General features: G+C 43.4%; 1 protein-coding gene across 4 annotated transcripts in view; it reads left to right on the forward strand.

Moving 5' to 3' along the window:
* The window catches only part of LOC126248755 (PTB domain-containing engulfment adapter protein 1-like), a 147,828-nt gene that overhangs the window by 22,342 nt on the left and 100,021 nt on the right, over positions 1 to 25,465 (forward strand). Inside the window, exon 1 of one of the 4 annotated variants that reach the window (XM_049950099.1) lies at positions 161 to 237. The exons of 2 other annotated variants lie outside the window; for them this stretch is intronic. The gene's annotated coding sequence lies outside the window, so the exon portion shown is untranslated. Of the gene's footprint in view, positions 1 to 160; positions 238 to 1,438; positions 1,464 to 25,465 lie in introns of those variants that run through there. One more of the 4 variants, XM_049950100.1, reaches the window with a different exon arrangement.

Consider the following 25,465-nt stretch of genomic DNA (forward strand, 5'->3'; position numbering starts at 1 on the left):
TGAATGACGAAATCTGCTGGCAGGTCTGGCGTTTGCCGAGGGCGCCAGAAGTGGTTGCTCAGAGTGCATTGGCTTGTTCGAGCTGGTGCCTGGCACGGCGCTCAGTGCGCATGCGCACGTGCTTAGAGGCCAGTCGCTGGGTGAGTGTGCACGGCCAGTGCAGTTGAGTTGTTTATCATAAGCTGGGGCGTTCGCTGGTGTGCTACAGCTGTTCCCGAGCACCCGCAGTTTGAACAGGTCAGATTTGTACGCATAATGCACAATAGTTGTGGACTCTTGCCGTGGTCTACACTTGTTCCCTTTTCCTTAGTGTATGACGTGTTCAGACTTAAATTTGTCAGGAAAACGGAGCGTGCAGGTTCAATTTGGCCTTTCGTAGTGTAAAGTGAAAATGACTCTTTGATCCGAATATGTAATACGGTAGAGATTGTTTGCAGTTCGGAAATGTGAAGCTTAAGTACTTAGTTTCGTCTACGAAGGGTTTTGATTTCCCCTTTCCCTGTAAACGAGAGATGGAAAATGCGGCAAGTAATGGTAAAAGTTTTGCCATTCACCGTGAATCTAAATACTTTGTTCAAAGAAATATAAATCAAATTTAGTTGTATAGTGAACTAAATACCCAAGTAAATGGTATGAGAAAGTGAACCACACGGCATTTCATTCCAGAACCCGTGAATGCGACAAATCTAAACACTGTCTACATGACGCTTGTCGGTCCTCTTCTAGAATACTGCTGTGCGTTATCAGATCCTTACCAGATACACTGATGAACATAGACCTACTCTTTCTGTACTATCGCGAAACAGGGATGTTTCGGCTGTGATGAGCAATCTGGAATTGCAAATGATTAAAAAAAAAAACTTTCTTCTTTGCAGCGAAAGATCACGAAATTAATCTCGAAACTTTCACCTGTGAATGCCAGAATATTTTGACTCGGAATTACATAGAGAGAAACAAGGATGAATTTATTTTTCCCACGTGCGAAAGATAATGAACGCAGTACAAACAGTCGAAAAGAGGTTCTACAAAGAATCTACCAACACGCAAGAGCGAATGGCAGAGAATCATAGATATTGCAGGCCTAGAGAAGAAATTTAAATCGAGTAGCATAAAAACATCTTCATAGAAAACTATCTGTAGCACGCTTAGGCTGCCGAAGTGAAATAGGTTGGCTGACACGTCGCTTCTTCGTCGAAAGAACCTCAATAGGCTAGTCGTGGGCAACCTAATAACATAATAGGAGCCGTGGAAAGCCACCTCGTTCTTGATAGGATAATGGGTGCTAGTGTGAAGTAACTTCCTGGCGGTCTTAATGGATTTTATTGAATCAAAGCTGTCCTCTGATTGGCGATAACTCGGCGGCGCGTTACTGGGCAGTGGGAAGTACGGAAGATTGCCGGAGCACTTCATCTTCTCTAATTCGTGCCACCGGTGCAGGGTCGGCTCTCGTGTTCGGCAAAGTGGTAAGTACTAAATTGCTCCAAATAAATCTAGAATAGGTTGAGTAGCATACAGATCTCACCCACTGCAACTCGACAGCCCGGTGTCAGAGCAGCTGCAGCGAATGTCGGTGAAGTGTGAGTTGGTGGGAGGCTAGCTGGCCTCCGCTTGGTACACGCGGGTCACGTCATCGGCGTGACCTTGGTGAGCGTGCGGCCGCTGTTACCTGGGCTGGCTTCCGCAAGCTACGCCACCCGCCGCTCTGCACTACAGCTGCGCTTTCTCCGAGACACTAAATTCTCCACCATTTCGCACCACTCCTATAGCTGTCATGTTTGCGACTCCAACTTTAACTACCCCATTTCATTTTGGTACGAAGGCAACAAAGACCACCAAAGCCAGTAAGGCGTTACAGAAAGTTAAAGAGTTTTGTTAAAACTATCAGCTCGGTAGGAGTGACAAGATTGTCGACCAGCTAAAGAAGACTCCTAGTAATTCTGTGGTGGAATAAGGAAAATTAAATACTTGAATTGAGCGGATGAATCAAAGTAAATTTCTCCCAGGTATATCAATCACGGCACGCCTTCGCCTAGACCTAGAGCCTCACCCATGTTCGTAAGCGAGAAAGGAGCTCCATGGTTTAAATAGTGTTCTTATCCCGTGTAGTGGACTTAGAAGTCGTGTTGGTTATGCTGAGTACTACTAGCTTATGGTTCCGTAAGCAAGCGAACACCCAGCTTCTTTCCTTGTACATATTTTTATTCTTCAGACTCCTCAGCACTCTGCTTCACAAGTAATATGGAAGAGTGTCAATCCTTTGCTGCTGTAATAGTTATCTTTGGACAAAGGACTTTTCACTGTGTTTAAAGCAGCTTCAGTGATGACTCAAAAAAAATCTATTTACGCTTTCGGATATGTTAGATGTCATACTCAAACACTAGAGGTGACTCACAGGTAACATTCCTTGTGCTTAACAAGCCGATACATTCATCTAACGTCGCAGTCGTAACGTCCTAAATTTCCTACATTTTGTAGGAAAGGTTGTTGAATATAAACGCTTTTCTTGCGATAGGAGACCACAAACCGAAAAGTACAGTAAGCTGAGACTGCAAACACGCGGAACCATTGTTCTTCACACTGCGATAAGTCACTTGTGAGGTAAATATTGTTTTCGTGGATTTTCAGGCTCCCATTCAGATAGTGAATTCAGAAGTCGCATTTATTTTCGTAGTAGGTAATCTTTCTATGAAGGGGAAACATTAATGCATCAGTGATAGTTACATGGTTTTGCCGAAGAACGAGTGTACTGTGGCAGTGCGGTCGGTATTGTTAAAATCCATCATGAAACTTAAATTTTTTCATTCTCTACGGGTCTCTATCCTTCATACACGGTTACCAATAGGCAATGAAGGCTGAAGCTGCCGGGTGGATATTAATAATACTGGTCTTACTACAGCAATAAGTAGCTCATGGTTACACACTCACACTTGGCGAGACATTAGTACTTACTTCTCAGAGCTCCCGTACCCAGCAAACACGAAGGAAAAAGGTGAAACTCCTGAATGCTCCAGCAGAAAAGAGCACTAAAAGGCTCCAAAAACTAGTTCATGGAAGTAATTATTTCGCGAGTGACAAGTAGCAGTTACGTGTGTTGCTCTTAAATTGAGTTTTGCTTCGTTGCTTCCCTGCTACCACATTGCAACATTTACTCTCATTCGTGCTTAAAAATGTTAAATTGCATGGCAGGCGTCGGTTATCTGGCGTAAGAAATTTCTAACGTCGTTGCCTAGTGATGTGCTTCTTGCACAGGCATTAATCAACGTTAATGCAGAGAGCTGTTGAATATACCTTCTCCCAGGATTTTTGGTGACATTCGTTGGCTGGAGGGTGCGACGTCGTTACAAACTAACGAATCTTCGTACACCTCACATTCTACAGCTGCGTGAAATTGATTTTGCGGCTGGCTTCCAGCAGCGTGTATGTGTGATTACGGAAGCGTGCGGCCTTGAACGAGATGAGGCACGCAGTGACAGTGTGCGGAATGCCCCTGCTAAGAGTACTCGGCATGCGAGCTGTCTGTAGACCTGTCGCTATAAGCAGATCTTCCATTAGAGCAGATATTAGATTTAGCTTCAGTCAAAACCGTGAACTGAGCTCGTCAGTTAATAAACACACATGTTCCACCTGACTGTACCGAGCGAGCTGGACTCTAATTCGGGAGAACGAGAGTTCAGATTTCCGTCCGACCGTCCAGGTTGGGTTTTCCAGGGTCTCCCTAACTCGGTTAAGGCAAATGCCGGGATGGTTCCTTCGAAAAGACACGGCTGATTTACACATTCCTAGCTAATTTCAGCTCACATGAAAATACCAGAGTGGTAAAGATAAGAAATAACAGCTCGTGTCTAAAAGTTGGTGAGCATTTTCAATGCTTTCATGTGCCTCGTGAAGAAAACACTTTCTTGTACAGAGCAGAAACAGTATTACGGAAGGTTAGATCTTAGCATCACAGTGAACCATACATATGAAATACGGCACTCGGCAACTCCATGCAGTGCGTGACAAACTGGTAAAGTTCGTTTGAGCATGATTATTATACTGGCGTTAAGAATGTAGTCGTGCTTTTATTTTTTATTTTTTTGCTGGTCAGTGTCGCCGGCTGCCGATTCGGAAGTACGGGTTTCCCTCTTACCGCCTAAAGTTTCTGCCTCTAGAAAATGTGGAATGGCATCTGCTCAGTGACATTAGACCAAATGAGAGAGAATGAGCAACCCAAATTGATAAATCTGCTGAAGTGGTTTAGAAGGCACGCAGAAGGCTGTGAACAGTGATTTATTGAAAACAGTACGTTGTGGTGCCTAGTAAGGGAAAAATGGGAGTTTGGGTATTTAAATGATAGTACAGAAAACGAACGGTAATGCTACAGCGAACTGAAATTTATTATAAATCTTGAAAACGGTGAAGTAATGCAGCCTTTCTTCCCGTTAGGACCAGTGTTAGCACAATGTGCAATAATCGTCTAATTGTCGCATTTTCTCTTTCTGTATAAAGTTGTGAAAGGTTAGCGCAATTTCAGTAAGGAGAGGAATAAAAGTTTAGTTTCATTGTGAAAATCTAATTGCGTTTTTCTAAAAGTGCATTTTTAAAACTACACGAAAGCTGTCTTCCTGCAAAAATTAAGTTTGAAGCAAGTAAACCGCCGTACTTGCGGTACAAACGGTGTTCCGTATGTCTTCAGAGCTCACATCACTGTTCATCTAGACATAGAGTAATGTCGAGGATTTACTTATTTCTCCAGGACTTCCGAACTAGTGTCCCATCCACACAGGATAGCACTACAAAAGGCTGGAAGCGATATGGGTCAACGAGTAATATCGTAGGTATTAGAGATAAAGTAAGGTAGGACCTTGAATTCAATTGACCGCGACATGCACGTGCGTGTCTCGTTGCTTTAAACTGGGGCACTGGAGCACATAGAAATCATTGAAATAAACTTAAATAAAGAGCGGATACCTTCTGTCGTGCTAAGCAGCTCGCTATTGAAGAACTTCTACTCACGAATAGTGTACAGGTCTCTTCGAAGCTACAAGATAAGTTTACCAGGCTTAAACTTTCTTGCAAATTACACTACTGTCTTGTTTGAGGAATTGTCTCGCCTTCGGTTTCCGTCTAACAAGGGAACCACCCCATTACACCTCCTTCAGATTTAGTTATAAGTTGGCACAGTGGATAGGCCTTGAAAAACTGAACACAGATCAATCGAGAAAACAGGAAGTAGTTGTGGGGAACTATGAAAAAATAAGCAAAATATGCAAACTAAGTAGTCTCTGCGCAACATATGCAAAATCAAGGATTCTGTGAGCTCAGGATCGCCGTGGTCCCGTGGTTAGCGTGAGCAGCTGCGGAACGAGAGGTCCTTGGTGAAAGTCTTCCCTCGAGTGAAAACTTTATTTTCGCAAAGCTATGATCCGTCCGTTCGTTCAGTGAGGTTTCTGTTCACTGTAATAAGTTTAGTGTCTGTTTTGCGACCGCACCGCAAAACCATGCGATTAGTAGACGAAAGGAATACATCTCACATATTTAATGCACTCGTCCAAAGTAGGGAACAGTAAACTGCCAGCCAGGGAGCCTCGTTGGCAGGAATAGTCTCTTCCGTGCGCTGTAGTCGACTGACGTCGTGTGTTTCGATGTTTGTTTAGGTGTAGCGTTCCCATACTACGGCGCAGTTACCTCGCATCGGACGGACAGATAATTGCCTGAAAAACAATTAAACTTTTCACTAGAGGGAAAACTTGAACCAAGAAACTCTCGTTCCGCAGCTGCTCACGCTAACCACAGGACCACGGCGCTCCTGGGCTCCCACTGTCCTTGTTGCCTATCTTGCGCATGGACTACTCAGTTTGTATATTTTGCTTATTTCATAGTTCCACAAAACTTCTTCCTATTTTCTCGATTGATCTGTGTTCAATTTTTCAAGGCCTATCCACTGTGCCAACTTATAACTAAATCTGAGGGGGGGGGGGGGCATGGGGAGGTTCCCTTGTAAGAATGGTTCATATGCACGTCACTCTGGTTCACGATGGTAAACCGTCGACCCTGGACCACCACTAGACATTTGTTACTGATCACACGGTAAAAACAAATACTGACGAATACTGCACAGTCCCAGCCTGCACCATCAGTTTCTCTACTCAGTGGCAGCAACTAGTGTACGGCCGGCCGCTGTGACCGAGCGGTTCTAGGCGCTTCAGTCCGGAACCGCGCTGCTGCTACGGTCGCAGTTTCGAATCCTGTGCCTCGGGCGTGGATGTGTGTGATCTCCTTAGGTTTGTTAGGTTTAAGTAGTTCTAAGTTCTAGGGGACCAATGACCTCATATGTTAAGTCCTCTAGTGCTTAGAGCCATCTGAACTTGTGTACGGGCAAAAATCTCTAGGCGGTGTAGTAACCATGGCCTAAATGACGATACCGTTAGGCGGTTGGGAGAATCAATGCGAGATAAGTTCAGTTCATCCAATCCCCTTCTGTACGCATTAACACTTAACAAAGGCGTGTTCTTAGAGCAGCGGTAAAATTTTAACCAGTGTTAATACATCGAGAATGTTTTCACTTTGATTACGTACAATTGATGAATCTCCCATGGTTTGCACGTGTGGGACATGGTGGGCCGGCACCTGCTCCTGTTAGCATCACCGGGCGAAAGTTTTCCCTTCCTTCCTCTCCCTCTCTATCCTCTGAGCAGTTGCTATATACGTTGTAACACGATCTCATTAAGATAGCACCCAGATGCGACACATGGTGGATTAAAGGTTATCCATCAGTGTAAGAAACCGCTCTTACGATCATATACTTTGTAAGAGGGCGTGCTGAAAAGGAACGTCTCAGACTTCTCATGTGAAAATTAGAAAAGTCCTTTACATAAAACAAATGTTAACATTCTAAATATTTATTCTTAATGTCCCACACATTTGCAGCCTACTGCCGCTAGAGGGCTCAGAATAACGTTTAACATGGCGGTGTGTAACATAACGAAACAGCGTCCTGTAATAGTTCCCAATTCTAAGTGTTAGTCTACACATGGAGCACCCTCTCATTCGGCATAAGGCCACACTACACACAAGCGCTCAGACATCTGCAACAATCAGACGCCTTGGTTTCACTATCATTGACCATCCTCCGCACATTTCAGATTTGGCCCCATCCGAATTTAGTCTGTTTCCAAACTTTAACATCAAGGACTTCTTTCCTAGTGATGAAGCCCTGCAAGCAGAGAGTTTGACTCCGTGAAGTAAATGACCGTATCGGCAAACTTGGCTTCCTGGGAGAAACGTGCACGCCGCCAGGATGTCTGTCGAGAAATACGTGGACATGAATAACGATGTAGGATGTTGACGTTTTTTATTTCCGACTTAATTTTCACATAGATTCGGAGGACTTCGTTTACAGCTCTATCTCAAAGAACCTGTACGTATGAAGCAAATCTTTGCGCGTCACCAATTTGACTATACGCTGCTCAGTTTTAACAGTTTTCTACTGCATATCACACTTCGTGTGATGGCCAAGCAAATTAGAGGAAAAATACGGAAACTACTCGTAGGCCAAATTCAGACTGCAGAACTTGAAACATGACAAAAGTGAGCACGGAAACAGCTAAATTTGATAAACTGTTTACACACAGTCCGGTTAGATATTAAGAACAAATGTTGTGAATATTATTCTCAAGCACAAATGAAAGTTCTCGAAAAGCCAGTACAAAAAGAAAATACTAAAGTATCATACTATATTGCAAAGATATTGAGCATTCAATTGGTAATCTCGCTATATTCATTCAACCGTAATTGCCAGTTTTGGAAGATTACAAAACGCGCGCCTAGCAGGCAACATTTAGTTTTTCTCCAATCTAAATGACCTAATTCAAAAGTACGTTCCGAGTTTTACTCGGATTCAGCCTCACTATAAAATCAAATTTGCGAAACTTCCCTCTGTACTGACTTGATACTTATCCTGTTTACGTGAAGCTCAATCTCCGCTGTGACTGAGAACGAATTGGCTTTAACGAACCGCAAAACGAACAATCGGCGGAAGTATATGGTTGCAATTCAGGTTGTCCCACTTTGTGTCAACTAACTTGGTGTCGTAATCATTCAGAACAGGAAACGACAGACGTAGCAGCGTAAAGTACTGCACGCCAATGGGAAACGTATTTGATAGTTAATGTTGCGGACGCTAGAAGTATGGCACAGAATCAAAAAGTATCTATATTAAAACTCATATCGATGTGCCCGATACGTCACTATCGGACTAAAGTATGCGAATCCATAGGAAGGGTGTACATAGTCCGGGAACACTTGCAATTATTTATTGCACAAAAACTAAACATTGTACGGACGTCATTCACATTGCATTTTGAAGACACTATGAAAGTTTTTCCAACATTCAGTATGCGAACCATGAGTGACAAGACAGACGTCAATACAGTAATCGAATTCTTGCCATACCCGTCCCAGCATTGCATCGTAGACTGTGGCAGTCGCTTCCCGTATTCCTTTCCGGAGCGCTGCTAAATCACGTGGTAGAGGCGGTACGTACATCAGATCTTTCATCTGTCCCAACAGAAAAGTCACACAGAGTAAGATCTGGTGATAGGGAAGGCCATTACGTGAAACAGCAGTCGCCTTATGTAGAAAGGCACATGCACTCGGCATGTTTGCGACTAGCGCTGACTATCTGCAAATTATCAAACTACGCTGTCGCGGTGTACATGGAAAAAAACTTTCAGGGTTTCTTTTCAAAATGTAATGTATATCTGTACAATGTTTGTTTCTTGTGCAATGAATGTTCCTGGACTTAATGTACGCCCTGTATATTCTATTAAAATTCTTGGAGTAATAAAATTACCACAAAACATTAGGTTTTCTATCGTTTTCCTCTGTTAACTTCAGCTAACCGCCTTCCTTTGATAAGAATTAACTGAACGATTAAAAATGCGGTACGAAAGGGCTGTAAGTCTTCGGCACGGGTAAAGGAAGAAAAGGATCCATTAGAAGAGACAAACGGGAAGGTGGTAAAACGTTGGTTGGTTGGTTGAATCCAGTTTCTGAATGCTGATAAAATATATTGACAAATCTAATTTTTTTTACCTCGATATGTATACTAAATTCTTTGCTATTGCCATTAAGAGTGCTCCACTCATTCCTCATAATCAGGCTGGTCCCCTGGTTTATGAGAAGTACGTAATCCTTTCGAACTCTACCATAGCATAATTTGGAAAAAATACAGAAGAAAGCTATTTTGGCTCACTGAAAGTTTGTTGTAGAAGTTAACGGCTAGTAAGACGATCATCGTGAAGCTGATAGCGATCTGGTCGTCTGTTGCCAGCGGCAGGCAGACGAGTTAAAAGCCAGTCTGAAGGTTGCCAGGTTTCCTAAGGGGCTTCAGCTTGATTACTTACATCACGGCTGCTTCCATTGTAACGGAGCATTAAAAATAACTGCGCCATACACAGCGCTTCTGCGAACCACTAAAGTGAAAATGAACCACAAGAATGCTGTAGCAGAGACAGATAAGTCTCTAGCTATGGCATATTGTTTCCGTGCGGCTAAGTAGTCGTGAAGGTGAGTTTAAAGCGCTGTTGTGTGTTAATCTAAGCTCGTGCAGAATGTTCCATAATAAAATGTCCTCTTAAGGTAGCTAGCATGGACTGCTGGCAAGTCGTTCGGGTGGCAGTAACTGCAACGCTAAACTGTTATGTCATTTAGGAATCATTAACTGCCCTTAACCTCTTTAGAAAGTGGTGTCTGTTTAACAGTCAGATCGACAATTCTGGAATTGAGCTAGTAATGGGGCGTGTGTACCATCACGCTGCTTTTGAGCACGATGTTGCTGGGAGTAGCATAAAAATGTAGAATTCAATCTGAAGTAAAACTAAACTGTTAAGTGTGCATATTTGTGAAAATGTATATACAACGTGCAAATAAAGTATAATGGGTTTACGCGGTATTTAAATTGGATCTGGTTACACATCATTGGCGCTTATCCTCTTCTTGCATGAAAAGCGATAAATAAGACGATATATTGCCCCGCATATTTAGACATTCAACCATTGGAAGTACCTGAATTTCGTAAAGTCGGAATTCGCAGAAGATAATCATGAACTCTGGGTCAGTACTTGGTGCTCAAATAAAGGTAGAATCTTAAATCACTTACCGTGCCTACAAACATAGTAACAATGGAAATCAATTGCCAGTGGTGCAAATCCAGCAAAAGTTGGTAGCAAACATTTCTCACTAGGGAATTGATTGTATTTGGAAAAGTATTAAATTTTGACATTGTCAGCTACGAACATACAGCTCGATAGTGTAATCGTATTAAAAAGACAAGAATTTTGCGAGAAGTGGAGCAGCAGCCTCCCCCCCCCCCCTCCCCTCAAAGTATGTATCTCGAAATGACCAGGACGGGAACATCCGAAATCAGAGCGCATACGGAAACTTATCAAGTTCATTCTTCCTATGAACCATTTGCGCATGTAACAGGGAAGTTGCAAAATAAGTCTACAAATAATCCTCTTCCGTACACTGTAATGTGGCTTCGGGAGTAGAAAGGGAGGTGAATTACCTAACTGGGATAAGATTGTGCAAGACCTTGCGCAACATATACTCCACAAGCCGCTTTAGTGTGGCGGAGGGTACGTCTTTGCGTTAAGACTGTAAAGATCTTCGCCCAACTGGGCCAATTTAAATGCAGTTGCGAAAGCTGCAGACGTATTGTCGTCTACATGTTCGGATATGCAACTTTCTTTCACATTTAAGTGCAGTATGAGGACTCCATGAATCCTGTTCAGGATCTCCCTATTTATAGTAAATGTCTACTAGCGACCTTAAAGTGCAGGACAAAAGTGGGTGCTTTCATACAGCTTCAAACTAATTTTTAATTTGAAGAGATTTGAATATACCATAGTGGTAGGTGACCAGTCTTCCCATCATAAAGCTTAAATCCGAAGCAATAAGACTTGGGCAACTGAATTGTTTCGAAGCCCTCGCGGGATCTGTAGGTGCGTAGTCAATGGCAGCTTTAAAAATATAATAAAGTTTGCAAACAAGCATTTGTCAGTGCAGCGAACTAGACAGTTACAGGCTCAGCGTTCCCTCGTACTTTGCGTTTGTTTCATGGCAAGTTTCGTAGTGCAAATCCTTGCAAAAAGACAGCAGGGCTCCTCTTTATCTATTTCCTACCTATTTTCATTCGAATTCGTGGTAGGATTGATAAGCAGCGTGCGTGTTGTGTGCGGATGCAGGAGCTGGCCGCAATCTGCAAACACGCTGTTTGTTACGGTAAGCCGTCTGCGAGATGCTGCGTCGTGGTGCGGTAGCGGCGAAGAATCGGGCACGTCGCATGGGATACCTCAGGCGTCGCATGTTCAGCCCACGGACTCCGCTGCCGGTAAACCTTCCAGCTTACCCGACGTGGGATAAACACGTTCGCGGCTGAGTAGGTGGCAGGTTGTAACGTGTTCGCATCGCTCGAGGGGGAGGGTGAATGTCGGACGGACTGTCTGGCCTTGCCCATTCGTCATTACTGTGAAAATGACTGCTCCTTGAGCAGGGTCAGAGTAGCAGTCTCCCCCCGTATGACTGTTTCTCGGGAGCTCAAATGTTCAGCGTGTTGCGTTACGGAACCCTTTAGGAAGTTGGCGTCCATGGCTGGAAAGCAATCTGTGCGCTCGTTACGTCTGCGGAGGGCTCATGAGAGGTGGACGAGGAAAGAGGTCCGTCCTGCCGCTACAGAGGATGTAGTCATCTTTCAGGCTCACGCCGGCACCATAGATAACTGTCGCATGGATACTGAGGCCGTGTTGCGTTTGTACAGGCGGGTGAAGTGACGAGACTGCTGGCCTAATTCGCGGGGTGCAAGCAGACCTTAAAATTTGCAGTATCGTACAGAGAACTGATGCATCCGACGGTTTTGAACCGGTGGAAGGTCTCACCAGAGGCTCTTAGTCTGTAACTGTCTTCGCTGCAGAATTCTAGATCTGCGTTACGGGGTGAATTATGCTATTCCTCCTGTTAAGTCAGGGTACACGGCACATACGAATCAGCTAATCGGATTGACGAGTACTTGCGTAATGCAATTTCAACGCTTGCCAGTTCGTAATCAGAGCGAAATCAGACTACGTACAAAGAAAAGGTGCTTCGGCTGTCCAAATATGAACAGGAAATCACTGAAGCACTCGTATTAAAGTCCCTTAATTTGCTGCCTCCCCCCAGGAAATGTCAGAGTTCCGAAAACATTGCCGTGAAAGAAAAACTGAACACCCTGAAGGACAATGTCATTCCATTGCCAAGTGTGACGATTGGTAGTTTAGTATTGTAAGATACGATAAAATCAAAATGGAACGTCAAAGTAAAATATGCCCGAACAGCCGCATGAATATACGGGATTCTTTCCCAAAGAATCACTAGGCGCTTTTTCTCTCGTGTTTCGGTAAATATTTGCTATTTAGTTTAGCTGTACGTAGCTGGAGTCCTCTCAAATACTGCTAATCACGTCTGTCATGCGTCTACCAGTATTCACGGGAATCTTAGGTTTGTTTCGTGTTTAAGTGTTTCCTGGATAGGGCCATTCAATAGAGCAATCCCAGATTGGTCTATGCGATATGTTTTATCAATATATTTTAATAGGACAACAAAACTGAAAGAAAAACCAGTACAAAGGCAGCAATGCCATGGCCCGCGCAGAATGTGTCGTGCAGTCGCTGCTAGAGTTGATGGTTATTTCAGTGCTTCACTGTCTGTTTATATATACCGATAACACGAATATCACACTAAACAAATCTGTGACTTCTCTATCGAATGGGCACGTAAGATTCCGCTTTAAAAATCATTTTGTTTGCAGTGCGAAACAGTTTGTCTACACTGGACGTCACGTGAGATGTGAAGAGCAGTATTTGTCTGGGCTGACAGCAGCTACACAGAAAAATCGGAATTCCAAATATCTGCCGAAATACCAGAAGAAATGTACCTGACGACTTTAAGGGGACACTGTACATAGTATCCCCATTGGTGGCAACTTAGGTGTGAATTTTCGTGTGCAAGCGACCATAAAGGTGCCGAATGGCATTCTGCAGTAGATAGTCCCAAGCATCTTACGCCGTTTGTTGCAACTCCGCAGTGGTTCTTGCAGCTTCTGGAGAAAGAGTAAGTTCACGCTAATCATTAGCCGTAACGTAAAACTGGCGACAATTCTGGTGATGTTGCTGGCCATGGCAGATCATGCACACAAGACGACACGTCGTGTCGCAGCAGTCATTTGTGGACGTGCACTCCCCTTCACCTTACTACCGAGTAGACAATAGTATGGGATAACGCTTGCGGAATGTAACGGGCACTGGTTGCTTTACCCCGCAGAAACAACAAACGTGACAGTTGTAGCTGATACCGCCCCACACCGTGTCGCACGGGATGGCACCTGTCGAGGAAGAATGCGCTGTAGAATAGGCAGCTCACCAGGCCTACGCCGTTAACATGTACGTCCGTTACAGGCATACAGACAGAACGTATTAATCACTGAAAACAGCGCCATTCTAAAACTAAAGTCGTTCACAGCACCAGAGTAGCTATGCTTGGCGCTGTTGTCAGTGATGGCCTAGCGAGAGGCACACGTGATCTTAATCTTGTTGCCATCACTGTTCCCAATGATACCTGATGACACAGCAGGTTCAGCATGTGCCCTGATTTCGGCCCTGAATGATAGACCACCGCTATTCGCACACTGCGTCATTCTTGACGTGATTGTATACAGTGGCGATGACCAGAACTTGGTCTACAGGTGAGAGAATATTAAACACCACTGCTGGAAGCAACAAGCATTCCCAAATACATTGTGCCTAAGATAAGTAGCAATCAGTTGATAGTCCATCGAGCAGGTCCACAATCCTATGCTGTTCAAATGGCTGAAGCTGTCACAGGAGTAAGTTCTCGTCGGTGAGGCGTGGTTATACCCCAGAATGAATTTTGCACACACTGTCAACCTCTAAACGCAGCTCAGTTACTTCCTGCAGAGAAGCTGCACAGACAGGCCCCATAAGCGCTGTCTGGTCGCAGATGAAAAATAAATCGCTAACACTGCAACCGTTCAGTAGGCACATACTATAATCCTGGTCGCTCTGAGCAGACCTCGAGGGTGTTGAATTTTCTCCGGCAGCGTAAATTAGGCATTAAGTGGATATCGAAAAGGCGGATTCGGCACTATGAGTTCTCGTCGCAATTAACGAAAATATAGTGTATCAAAGTCGAAATTGAGTCCGACGGCGAAGTTAGCTGGGCACTAGTAACCGGACTAAACAAATTCAAAATGTTTTTACCTATCACCCGGTTCCTCTGTAACTGTTTAGAAATAATTCGAAGACAGTGTACGCTCAGTAGCCCAGAATTACCTCGATCATCCTATTTTAGTTGCCAACTTTCGCACAAACAGTACAGATTGTGACGTTTATGGATTCATTGCAGGCGGAATGGACAGTCTAGCAAAGTAGTTCCAAACACTTTCCGGGAAACTGTCGTCAGCGGACAGACAACACACGCAATGGAAATACTTAAGACGTTGTGGATACACCGGCTTGACTAGATGGACAGTTAGTACAACCAGTCGTGGAGATAACGCCATAGCGACGATGGTTACTGAAATTAATATAAGCAATGAGATGGCTGTGACAGTATTTTTGTTAGAAAGAGCAAATAAGCTGTTCACATAACACTACTCAATGAAAAAGCATTATTTACCTCGGATACGACGGACGTAGTGAAATTATGGGCAAATAGCGCGCTGGAAAAGTATGTGCCAAGTAAGCGGATTAGACACAAAAGGCAATGGTTCAGTAACGAAGTTGGGATTACGCTGAATAAAGGTTGTATCACTCTAGGTTACAAGAGTCTGTAGAAATTTCTACAGGCAAGTAAAGACAACTTAGTGTATCTATCGAGGGGCGAAGTGAGAAATATTCCCAGTCGTATACAAGCGAAAGATACTGCCGAGAAGGTGAGAAAATTCTGGTCCTACCTAAAGTCGGTAAGTCGGTCAAAGGCTGCTGTTATGTCACTCCTCGATCAATCTGGTGTGTTAATAGAATACGGCAAAATGAAAGATTAAATATGAAATTTTACGTTGGAAAAAATCATTCACCTAGGCTCGTACATTTGACCATCGCACACTCTTGTACGGAGGACATAAAAATAGGCATCCCTGCCGTTGAGAAGCAGCTCGGAGTCCAAAGAAAAGTTGCAAGGTCCGGATAGAATAACAGATCGGTTGTACAGAAAGTATTTTTCGGTGTTGACCCTTTACTTAAATTGAAACCATCGCCGTTCTGTCGTCTAGCGCTAAATCCCAAGCCACTGGAAAAAAAAGCGGAAGTGACTCCCGTATGTAACAGGAGTAACAGTACGGACCCGCAAAAATTAAAATTCTTAACTTCGGTTTTCTGCTGAGTTCTTACTTACGTTCTGATTTACACTGTAACAAATTTCCTCGCGACAGAAAAGATTGTCCACAAACCAGCAAGAGTATAGAAAGAACCGCGCGTGCAAAACGCGGCTTAACCTTTCCTGGAACGATATCCTGCAATCCACTCAAGAAAGACTGCAGGCATATTCTATCTTCCTAGGTTTCACGAAAGCGTATAACTCTGTCTAGCTGCAGGTTAACGGAACTCCGAGCACGCGGGATATTTTCAGATACTTTAGTAGGAGCTCAGTACGTTGTCTTGGACGGAGAATGTTCCTCGGATAAAAGGGTATCCGGGGTGCCCCAGAGAAGTGGAAAAGGCGACTCTTATATCCGAATGGAAAAACTGGTAGAAGCCGACCTCGGAGAAGATCAGTTTGGATTCCGTAGAAATGTTGGAACACGTGAGGCAATACTGACCTTACGACTTATCTTGGAAGAAAGATTAAGAAAAGGCAAACCTACGTTTCTGGCATTTGTAGACTTAGAGAAAGCTTTTGACAATGTTGACTGGAATACTCTCTTTCAAATTCTGAAGGTGGCAGGGGTAAAATACAGGGAGCGAAAGGCTATTTACAATTTGTACAGAAACCAGATGGCAGTTATAAGAGTCGAGGGGCATGAAAGGGAAGCAGTGGTTGGGAAAGGAGTGAGACAGGGTTGTAGCCTCTCCCCGATGTTATTCAATCTGTATATTGAGCAAGCAGTAAAGGAAACAAAAGAAAAATTCGGAGTAGGTATTAAAATTCATGGAGAAGAAGTAAAAACTTTGAGGTTCGCCGATGACATTGTAATTCTTTCAGAGACAGCAAAGGACTTGGAAGAGCAGTTGAACGGAATGGACAGTGTCTTGAAAGGAGGATATAAGATGAACATCAACAAAAGCAAAACGAGGATAATGGAATGTAGTCAAATTAAGTCGGGTGATGCTGAGGGAATTAGATTAGGAAATGAGATACTTAAAGTAGTAAAGGAGTTTTGCTATTTAGGGAGTAAAATAACCGATGATGGTCGAAGTAGAGAGGACATAAAATGTAGACTGGCAATGGCAAGGAAAGCGTTTCTGAAGAAGAGAAATTTGTTAACATAGAGTATAGATTTAGGTGTCAGGAAGTCGTTTCTGAAAGTATTTGTATGGAGTGTAGCCATGTATGGAAGTGAGACATGGACGATAACTAGTTTGGACAAGAAGAGAATAGAAGCTTTCGAAATGTGGTGCTACAGAAGAATGCTGAAGATAAGGTGGGTAGATCACGTAACTAATGAGGAGGTATTGAATAGGATTGGGGAGAAGAGAAGTTTGTGGCACAACTTGACTAGAAGAAGGGATCGGTTGGTAGGACATGTTTTGAGGCATCAAGGGATCACAAATTTAGCATTGGAGGGCAGCGTGGAGGGTAAAAATCGTAGAGGGAGACCAAGAGATCAATACACTAAGCAGATTCAGAAGGATGTAGGTTGCAGTAGGTACTGGGAGATGAAGAAGCTTGCACAGGATAGAGTAGCATGGAGAGCTGCATCAAACCAGTCTCAGGACTGAAGACCACAACAACAACAACATATGGCCTTCCATACATTATGCAATTGTCAAAAGTGCACAAATTTTTTCATGTACATGCTCTCATTTCAGTGCGAAAAATAAGAGGCTGATGCCTACCCCAACTGTCTTGGCAAGCAGTTAAGCAGGCCAATGTTCTTGAACCTTCCACAGACAACTGTAAATATCATTGACGACACGTTGAATTTCTACCTAAAGTCGGAGAACTGCGTGTGATTTGGTCTCGTAGACCGTGGACTTCACATAACCCCATAAAAAGTCACATGCAATAATTTCACAAGATCTGGGTCATTCAGACTCGCCACCCAGTGAAATTTGACTGAGGGAAGTTTTGATGGAGCAGGGTTACTGTTTCGCGGATGTCCCGTAGCCCCTTACTGCTGAAACCACATAGGTGTGTCCATTTCATCCAGAAGCGGCCAGAACTCAACCATTTCACGATAATACTCACCGTTAACTGTTACTGCATTACCGTCGAAATCTTAAGATGCCGATCACACCACCTGCCCATACGCCACTCCAAACTATGGTTCGCAGTGGATGCATGTTGTTCTCTTGGCTCACCCTGCCATTTTCTTGACCCAAAATAACTAATTTTTTTTTTAGTTAACGAGCCCACGCAGAAGAAAATGTGCCTAATCACTGAATATTACAGTTTGCAAAATTGTTCTTGTTTCGTGAGAATACACTCTGCGAAGTTTGTTTCAAATGATACGTAGGTTGAAGAAACTGCGTCAACTGAATCTTGTGGGTAAATTTGAAGACCCTTTCTGAAATTTCTTGCAAAGAGGCTGTCGAAATTGCTAGTTGTTGAGAACGACGTTGAAACAGCTAGAAGTCTCACGGCCACACCATCCTGCCCCAATACAGTGTTTTACTCTGAACGGTTTCGTCCGGGCGATTTTGTTGCAACGGACCCGGTTTCCTCGAATTTGCTAGCCGCAGAACTGTAGGTGATGGAGCTTATTATGTCCGAAGATCCCGCGGAGTCCACGAACAGTATCTGCATAGCGCTCGGCGGTTCTGTAATATTTTAAAAAACACGTTCCTCCTTTATGAACCACTCCATGGCAACTAAGATAATGACACGAAGACTCATTTATTAATAATTATTGTTACAATAATTAGTTATAATTAAGATTTTCAGTATTTAGTCACGTCGAAAAGTCATCAGAAACTGAACACAAGCTCGGATTAAGGAAAGATGGATAAGGAACAATCCCGACATTGCTTGGAGCAGTTTTGAGAAACTACGGGAAAACTAAATCAGGATGACCGCACGCGGGTTTGAATCGTCCTCCCGAATGAGTCCAGTGTACTAACCACTGCACCAACTGGTTCGCTATGACAATAGATGGTGACAGTAATAAGATGCTGTAAAAATGTAAACAATTTTACCACTGAATTTAAAAAGTGCGTAATATAGAAAGACACTATACATAAACGATCGGATGAATAGCGAGCAGCAATCTAATTGTTGGCTGTTAACACCGTAATGTACTGGAAAGTGTCGTTGAGTGACTGTAGGGTGTACACAGGACAATTCAGACAATTTCTATTTGGCTTGATGAACGGCAGTGTGTACTAAATGTAGGAAAATGAAAGGTTCATACAGATAGGAAGGAAACTTCCTGTAATGCTCGAATACACTTTTTGGACTGCTTTAGTCACGTCGATTGAGTTTGTAGACGTAACGTCGCAAAGTGATATGAAATGGAACGACCACGGAAGGTAGAGGAGGAGGAGGAGGAGGAGGAGGAGGAGGAGGAGGAGGCGAATATTATTAGACTTTGGCCAATTGAGACAATGGTAGGAAAATTTTGCTGATCCAGAGACCGCTTATAGGAAACTTGAACGACCAGTTTGAGTACCGCTGTTATATATCAACACCTGGTCGGTTCCATCTACACCTAGATGGATACTCAGAAAATTGCACCTCAGTGCATGGCAGAAGGTTCATCGAACCACCTTCACAATAATTCTCTACTAGTTCACTCTCGAACAGCGCACGGAAAATACCAACGCCTATAACTTTCGTGCTACCTCTGACTTCCTTACTTAGGACGATCGTTTAGTCCTATGTAGATGGGCGTCAATAAAATATTTTCGCATTCGGAGGAGAAAATTGACGATCGAAATTTGGTGAGATCATACCGCTGCAACGAGAAAGGCCTTTGTGTTGATGTCCACCCCAAATCCTGTATAACATCCGCGACGCTCTCCCCTATTTCTCGACCGTACAAAACGTGCTGCTGCTCTTCCAACTTTCTCGATATACTCAGTTAACCATACTTCGTAAGGATCCAACACCGCGCAGCAGTACTAAAAAAAATTTAAAAAAAGCGGACAAGCGTGATGAATGTAGGCACTACAACAGTTGATCGGTTGTCTTTGCGTTCTGCCAATAAATTAGTCCTTGGATCGCCTTACCCACAACATTTTGTGTTCTTTCCGTTTCAAGTGGTTCGTAACTGCAATTCCTGGGTATGTAGTTGAATTTACGGCCTTTAGATTTGACTGATTCGTCGTGTAACGGAAGTTTAACGGATTTCTTTAGCACTCATATGGATGACTTTACTTTACATTATTTAGGGTCAGTTGTCAATTTTCGCACCATAACGGTATTTCTTCCAAATCATTTTGCAATTTTTGGTCTTCTGTTGCCTTTACTAGACGATAAACGACAGCATAATCTGCAGACAACCTGAGACGGCTGCTCAGATCGTCTCCTAAATCGTTTACGTAGATCAGGAACAGCAGAGCGTAGAAAACTAGCTTGGGGAATGCTAGAATTGACTTCTGATTTAGTCGATGACTTCTTAAATTACTACCAATTGTGACTTCTGACAATAAATCACGAATCCAGTCGCATAACAGAAGATATTCCATAAGCCCATAATTTGATCAAAAGCCGCTTGTGAGGTACAGTGTCAAAAGCCTTCTGGAAGTCTAGAAATAGGGAATCAGTTTGAAATTCCTTATAAATAGCAGTTGACACTTCGTGTGAGTAAAGAACTTGTTGTGTTTAACAAGAACGTTGTTTTTCTAAAACCTTGACTGTATGTAAATAGAAAATTCTCTTAGACGTAATTAATAATTTTGGCATACATGTTCCAAAATCCTGTTGCATACCGACGTTAATATGGGCTTGTAATACAGTGGATTACTCCTATTCCTTCTCGGCTACTGGTGTGACCTGTGCTACTTTCCAGTCTTTAAGTATGGATCTTTCGTCAAGCGAGATGGTTAAGTATGGGGCTATTGTATCAGCAGACTGTGAAAGCAGCCTTACTGGTATAAGATGTGGATGGAAAGACTCGCTTTTATTAAATGAGACAAACTGCTTCACTAATCCGATGTTATCTACTCCTAAGTTATTCAAATTCGCAGCTGTCCTTTATTCAAATTACGGAATATTTATTTCGTCTTTTGTGGTGAAGGTATTTCGGGAGGCTGTGTTCAGTGACTCTTCTTCAGTAGCACTGTCGTCCACAGTATCTCTTGCTATCTCACGGAGAAGGCAACGATTGTCTCGCGCCGCTAGCGTACTTTACATAAAACCAGAATCTCTTCGGATTTTCTGCCAGGTTTAGAGACAGTTTCGTTGTGAATTGGAATCCTGGGAGGTACGATTTTGTTCAAAACGCTACTGACAAAGTTAAGAGAATGGGCATTTCCGTGATACCCCAGAAAATTCTACTGCCGCCAACGTACATTTCGCGTAAGAACCGTGAGAAAATGATTCGTCAGGGCTTACATGGGCATACAAACAATTTGTTCCTAGCTCCATTTGAAAAGATTGAGTCAGAAGCTATTGAGAAGTCTGCTACTTCGGCACGAGATGAAAGCACGGCGGAAGTGTATGGATCTCCGCCGGATTATCGCATTTGAAGTACATACAGAAATGAAATGATTTTAACACGTGAAGTGCTGAGAAATTTAGAGCGTGTTTTAATGGAGGACTTAGTGTATTTAGTTTTTCACTTGAAAGTGCATTCAAATCGGACTAAGGCAGCTCGCGCGGTTTGAGCTTTCTTTCCACATTCTACATTCCACTGTCAATGGAAGAGAAAAGATGTCATTCTACGCGGTTCCTTTTAATTCACGCTTGTGTGGAAGTGTTTCTATGCACTGTCAGATTAGTTGCCTACCTTTCGCTCTCGAATATCACGTGGAATGAACATCTAAATCTTGGAGTGAGAACTGATTTCTTATTTCATCAGTCACTTCTCCCTCTGTAGGTGTAAGTAAAAAAATATTTTAGTATTCGGAGGAGAATGTTGATGAAAATGTCATATCTTCGCCGGCCGAGGTGACCGAGCGGTTGTAGGCGCTACAGTCTCGAACCGCGCGACCGCTACGGTCGCAGGTTCGAATCCTGCCTCGAGCATGGATGTCATGTCCTTAGGTTAGTTAGGTATAAGTAGTTCTAAGTTCTAAGGGACTGATAACCTCAGAAATTAAGTCCCATAGTGCTCAGAGCCATATTTCGGTCACCTTACCGCAACGAAAAACGCGTTTGTGACAAGGATTGCTGCTATTACTCGAGTACCATATCAGTGACTGCCCCCTGTTTAGCGAATATGAGCTGCCTTCCTTCCAACTTTCCGATGTCTGTCTGTCAGTCATGTCTGATGAAAATCCAAAGGAAAACTGCAGTATCTTCAGTAGATTTTTATGCCTAAGTGCTCTGGCAATAAAACGCAGTCGTTGGTGCGTCAACCCCCACCACCCCAGTATTTTGTACGTGATTGTTCCAATTGAAATTGTCCGTAGTTTAATTAAAACTTCAATGTTGTTCAGTAAATTTGTCTGCTACGCGCCTCAGTAAATAGTAGAGAAATGTTGTCAGTCAGCTTGTATGAAAATTTGCAGTAGGACCAAAAATATTGGGCAGCAGCGTGTTGCAGATCAGGACTGTTTTGCAGAGCCAGCGAGCGTGTCGCAAGCGCTCGTGCACGGCTGTTTCCGCTCAGTTGCGCGCGGCTCGGTTTCCACTTTCTCAGCTGCGGGTTCTGCCTGCACTCTGATCCAGACTTGCTGCGGAACATTCTAGGCGCCGCTCCAGCGGCTTGTGCTACGCCAACGTCCTGGCTTGGCTAAAAGCCTAAGAGGAGTGGCACATTACCGGCAAACTAGGGCTGATATGCAGGGCACTGTCGAGGCGAAGATCTCCTAAAGATGGAAACTTGCGGGTTGTAGCATACTTCCAGCTTAAATGTTGAAATTATTGGGAAGGATAGCGTGATATCTTCTTGGAAGTCTGGGAAAATTTCCGCAGCAGTAATCACTTTCTCCGTACCTGGAAAAACTCATAGAAGAGAAGAGTCATGCTTTTAGCCCACTCCGTATTCTCACGGGAACACAAGGCAGAGGAAAAAATTGACTGTTCGTACGGAACAGTTACTAGGAAAATTTCAATTTAAGCGTCAGAGCTTACAAGCTATTAAGTTCGATCAGTATGCTGGTCTACCATTGTAGAATCTATCTAAATTTGTCGCAGTTCAGTGTCGGTACACTGTATTCAGAGTGCAAACGACTGTCATAGACTTAGTTTCAAAAATGGTTCAAATGGCTCTGAGCACTATGGGACTTAACAGCTGTGGTCATCAGTCCCCTAGAACTTAGAACTACTTAAACCTAACTAACCTAAGGACATCATACATCCACGCCCAAGGCAGGATTCGAACCTGCGACCGTAGCCGTCTCGCGGTTCCAAGCTGTAGCGCTATAGACTTAAGTGACATGTATTGAAAGTTAAAGTTTTGTTAGAATTCCTCCTAGAAATAATTTATCTTCATACTTACCATATTATGGTGCATATGAATAGGCATCTACAAAAAAAATTTTTGCGTCACCCCCTAATTTCGAAATCGGTGGCACAGAACCAAAACTTGGCTGTGGTGCATACGTATATATTTGCAGTGTGTACATATTAACAGATAATGAATTGTGAAACAAAATGCCCTTGCCCGCGGGACCTTTCCCGCAGCATTCCTGAGAAACGTCAATACGTAGAGTGCCCTTGCTCGAACGCAGTATTGCATCCGTCGTGGCGTACCATCGATGGAGTCATCCAAACTGTTCCACTCCAACGGCAATTATGTGAAAGTCGCGTTGAATACGTGGTCGTTGCAGACATCCAAAATCAGTTCGGTTCGATCGGGTTCATGACTGGGACCAGATAGGACACTCCATTGTGGAGATCATAGCATGCTGGAGGAACGTGGTCACGAGAATAGCACGAGGAGCACCAGAGCTACCATCCATGATCAAAATGTTAATGACGCGGGCCCACTACATAGAATCGGTTTACTGTACCGTAGACCAGTGAAGCTTGTCAACCTCGACAGGTGTACGGTGGTCTCCAACGTAATGCCACCCTAGACCATTATTCCGTCACAACCTTGTTGGACGTGTGGTAAGCAATGTTAGAGGCGCTGTCTCTAATTACCAGGGTTAAAACAGATCACTTTCGTTCGTAAAAGAGCCAATCCTGGGGGTGTCCATTCTGCATGATTTTTTGTCAATCTGTGACTGTCTACGATCCATGACGTGGTACTCGCCATGGTCGTCGGTAATGGAGATTTGCGTCATGCAGTTTTCTCCAGCTTGATACGATATGATACGTGACGTGCTGTAGTCGCTTCGAACGCAAAATTGTACTGGAACACTCTGATCACATTTCCTTTAATCAGTTACAGATACCCTGTGCACCTGACTAACGTGCGTGGCGTGCGCGGTGTAACTCCTAAACACTGTAAAGTGGAACGGCTTCCACGTCCGCACCCCGTCAGTTCGACTCCAGTGTCGATGTTGCGCAACTTCCCTGGTTGCCAAGCCTTCCGCGCGTAACAAGATGTCGACTCGATTATTGGTCGCGATTGTTCTGAGTGGCATGACGGATGTTCGTTCTACTGTTAGAATACTCCAACTCGTACTAACTGGTGCTTTACTTGAAACTGAAACCCTGCAGTCGATTCGTATGCGGCGTTTTACCCGTAGGTACCGTTTGGAGTTATTACTTCATCAAATGTCAGGGATGACCTGATCGGTACAGGAACAATCAAAATAGTGTACACCTGCCCTGTGTATCGGGACGATGCAACACTTCAGTTGGTGTAGATTGGCCATATCTCCGAATGTACTGCGTTAATCAGCAAATGTTACATGAAACGCTAGCAGTGAAGGTCCTTCAGTACCCACTCGAAGCAAACTCTAGTCCATATTAGTTTCTGCTTGATTCACAACTGAAGCATTGTGCAGACTAAAACTCACTACAAAGTCTTCAGTGTAATCTCATACGTGAAACTGTTCTCAAAGCCTCCCAGTTCAAAATGTGATAGAAAGACTGCCTGGAAAGCTACCCAGAAATTTACTTGCCATCAGTCCATTTCCTGTTTTAATGTTTAACAATCTAAAAACTAATGTGTTGCTCAAGATAGACTTCCAGAAGTCTGAAAGTCTTGTAGAAGTCTTCAAACAACTGTGCCGTATGTGTTCCATAACTATTGCATGGAAGGCTCTAAATATGTCCCGTATCCTAGCTACGCTCCACTGTCGAGGCTCTCCCATGATCATTAATCAGGCTCTTATGAAAACTTTCTTGCAGTGTTCACAAATCTCGGACAGAAATGTCATTTGGAGTGAAGATTTCGCTGTTAAAATATTACAGATACGAAATTTGGAGAAAAGCAAAACCCCTAATAAACATTGAAACTTGAATTTGGCTTACATATTGCTTATCAACGACAAATGAAATGTGTTCGAAACAGTGAAAATGTGCATTTGTTTCGTGTTTGGCAACTAGAAATTTCGAAAGTTTCTTCATGACTGTTATTCGAAATACACGCGCGATAAACGAAGGATGAAAAGATACAAAGTGTAGCACTGAATATGCTGTATTGCAAATGTTTCTAATCTTGTTCATGCAGCATATGTTAAACTCGGGTACTAACCAAATGACCGGTTGGCGCAGCTCGTAAAACATCCCTGTTTCCCGTTGGTCGGAATGTAAAGTGATGCGGTTGATAAATGCAATGAGCATACTTCGCTTGTGCTTAAGATGCACGTACTCGGAAACATCCGCAAGTCGATGAAATGCGCTCAGACTGCACTCAGTGTCGTTCGGCTATATCAGATTTTCGTGGAAATTGGTTGAGTTTGCACTTCCGAACTTCGCTGAACGTTCTCAGTGGTTCTAGAAATTTTATTCTAAAAAGCAGCAGTTACACAAATGTATAAAGGGTGGTTCATTGATCATGACCGGGCCAAATCTCACGAAATAAGCGTCAAACGAAAAAACTACAGAGAACGAAACTTCCCTAACTTGAAGGAGAAACCAGATGGCGCTACAGTTCGCCCGCTAGATGGCGCTGCCATAGGTCAAACGGATATCTATTTTTTAAATAGGAACCCCCATTTTTATTACATACTCCTGTAATACGTAAAGAAATATGAATGTTTTAGTTGGA

Source organism: Schistocerca nitens, chromosome 3, assembly GCF_023898315.1.
Source record: "Schistocerca nitens isolate TAMUIC-IGC-003100 chromosome 3, iqSchNite1.1, whole genome shotgun sequence".
NCBI classification, from domain to species: domain Eukaryota; kingdom Metazoa; phylum Arthropoda; class Insecta; order Orthoptera; family Acrididae; genus Schistocerca; species Schistocerca nitens.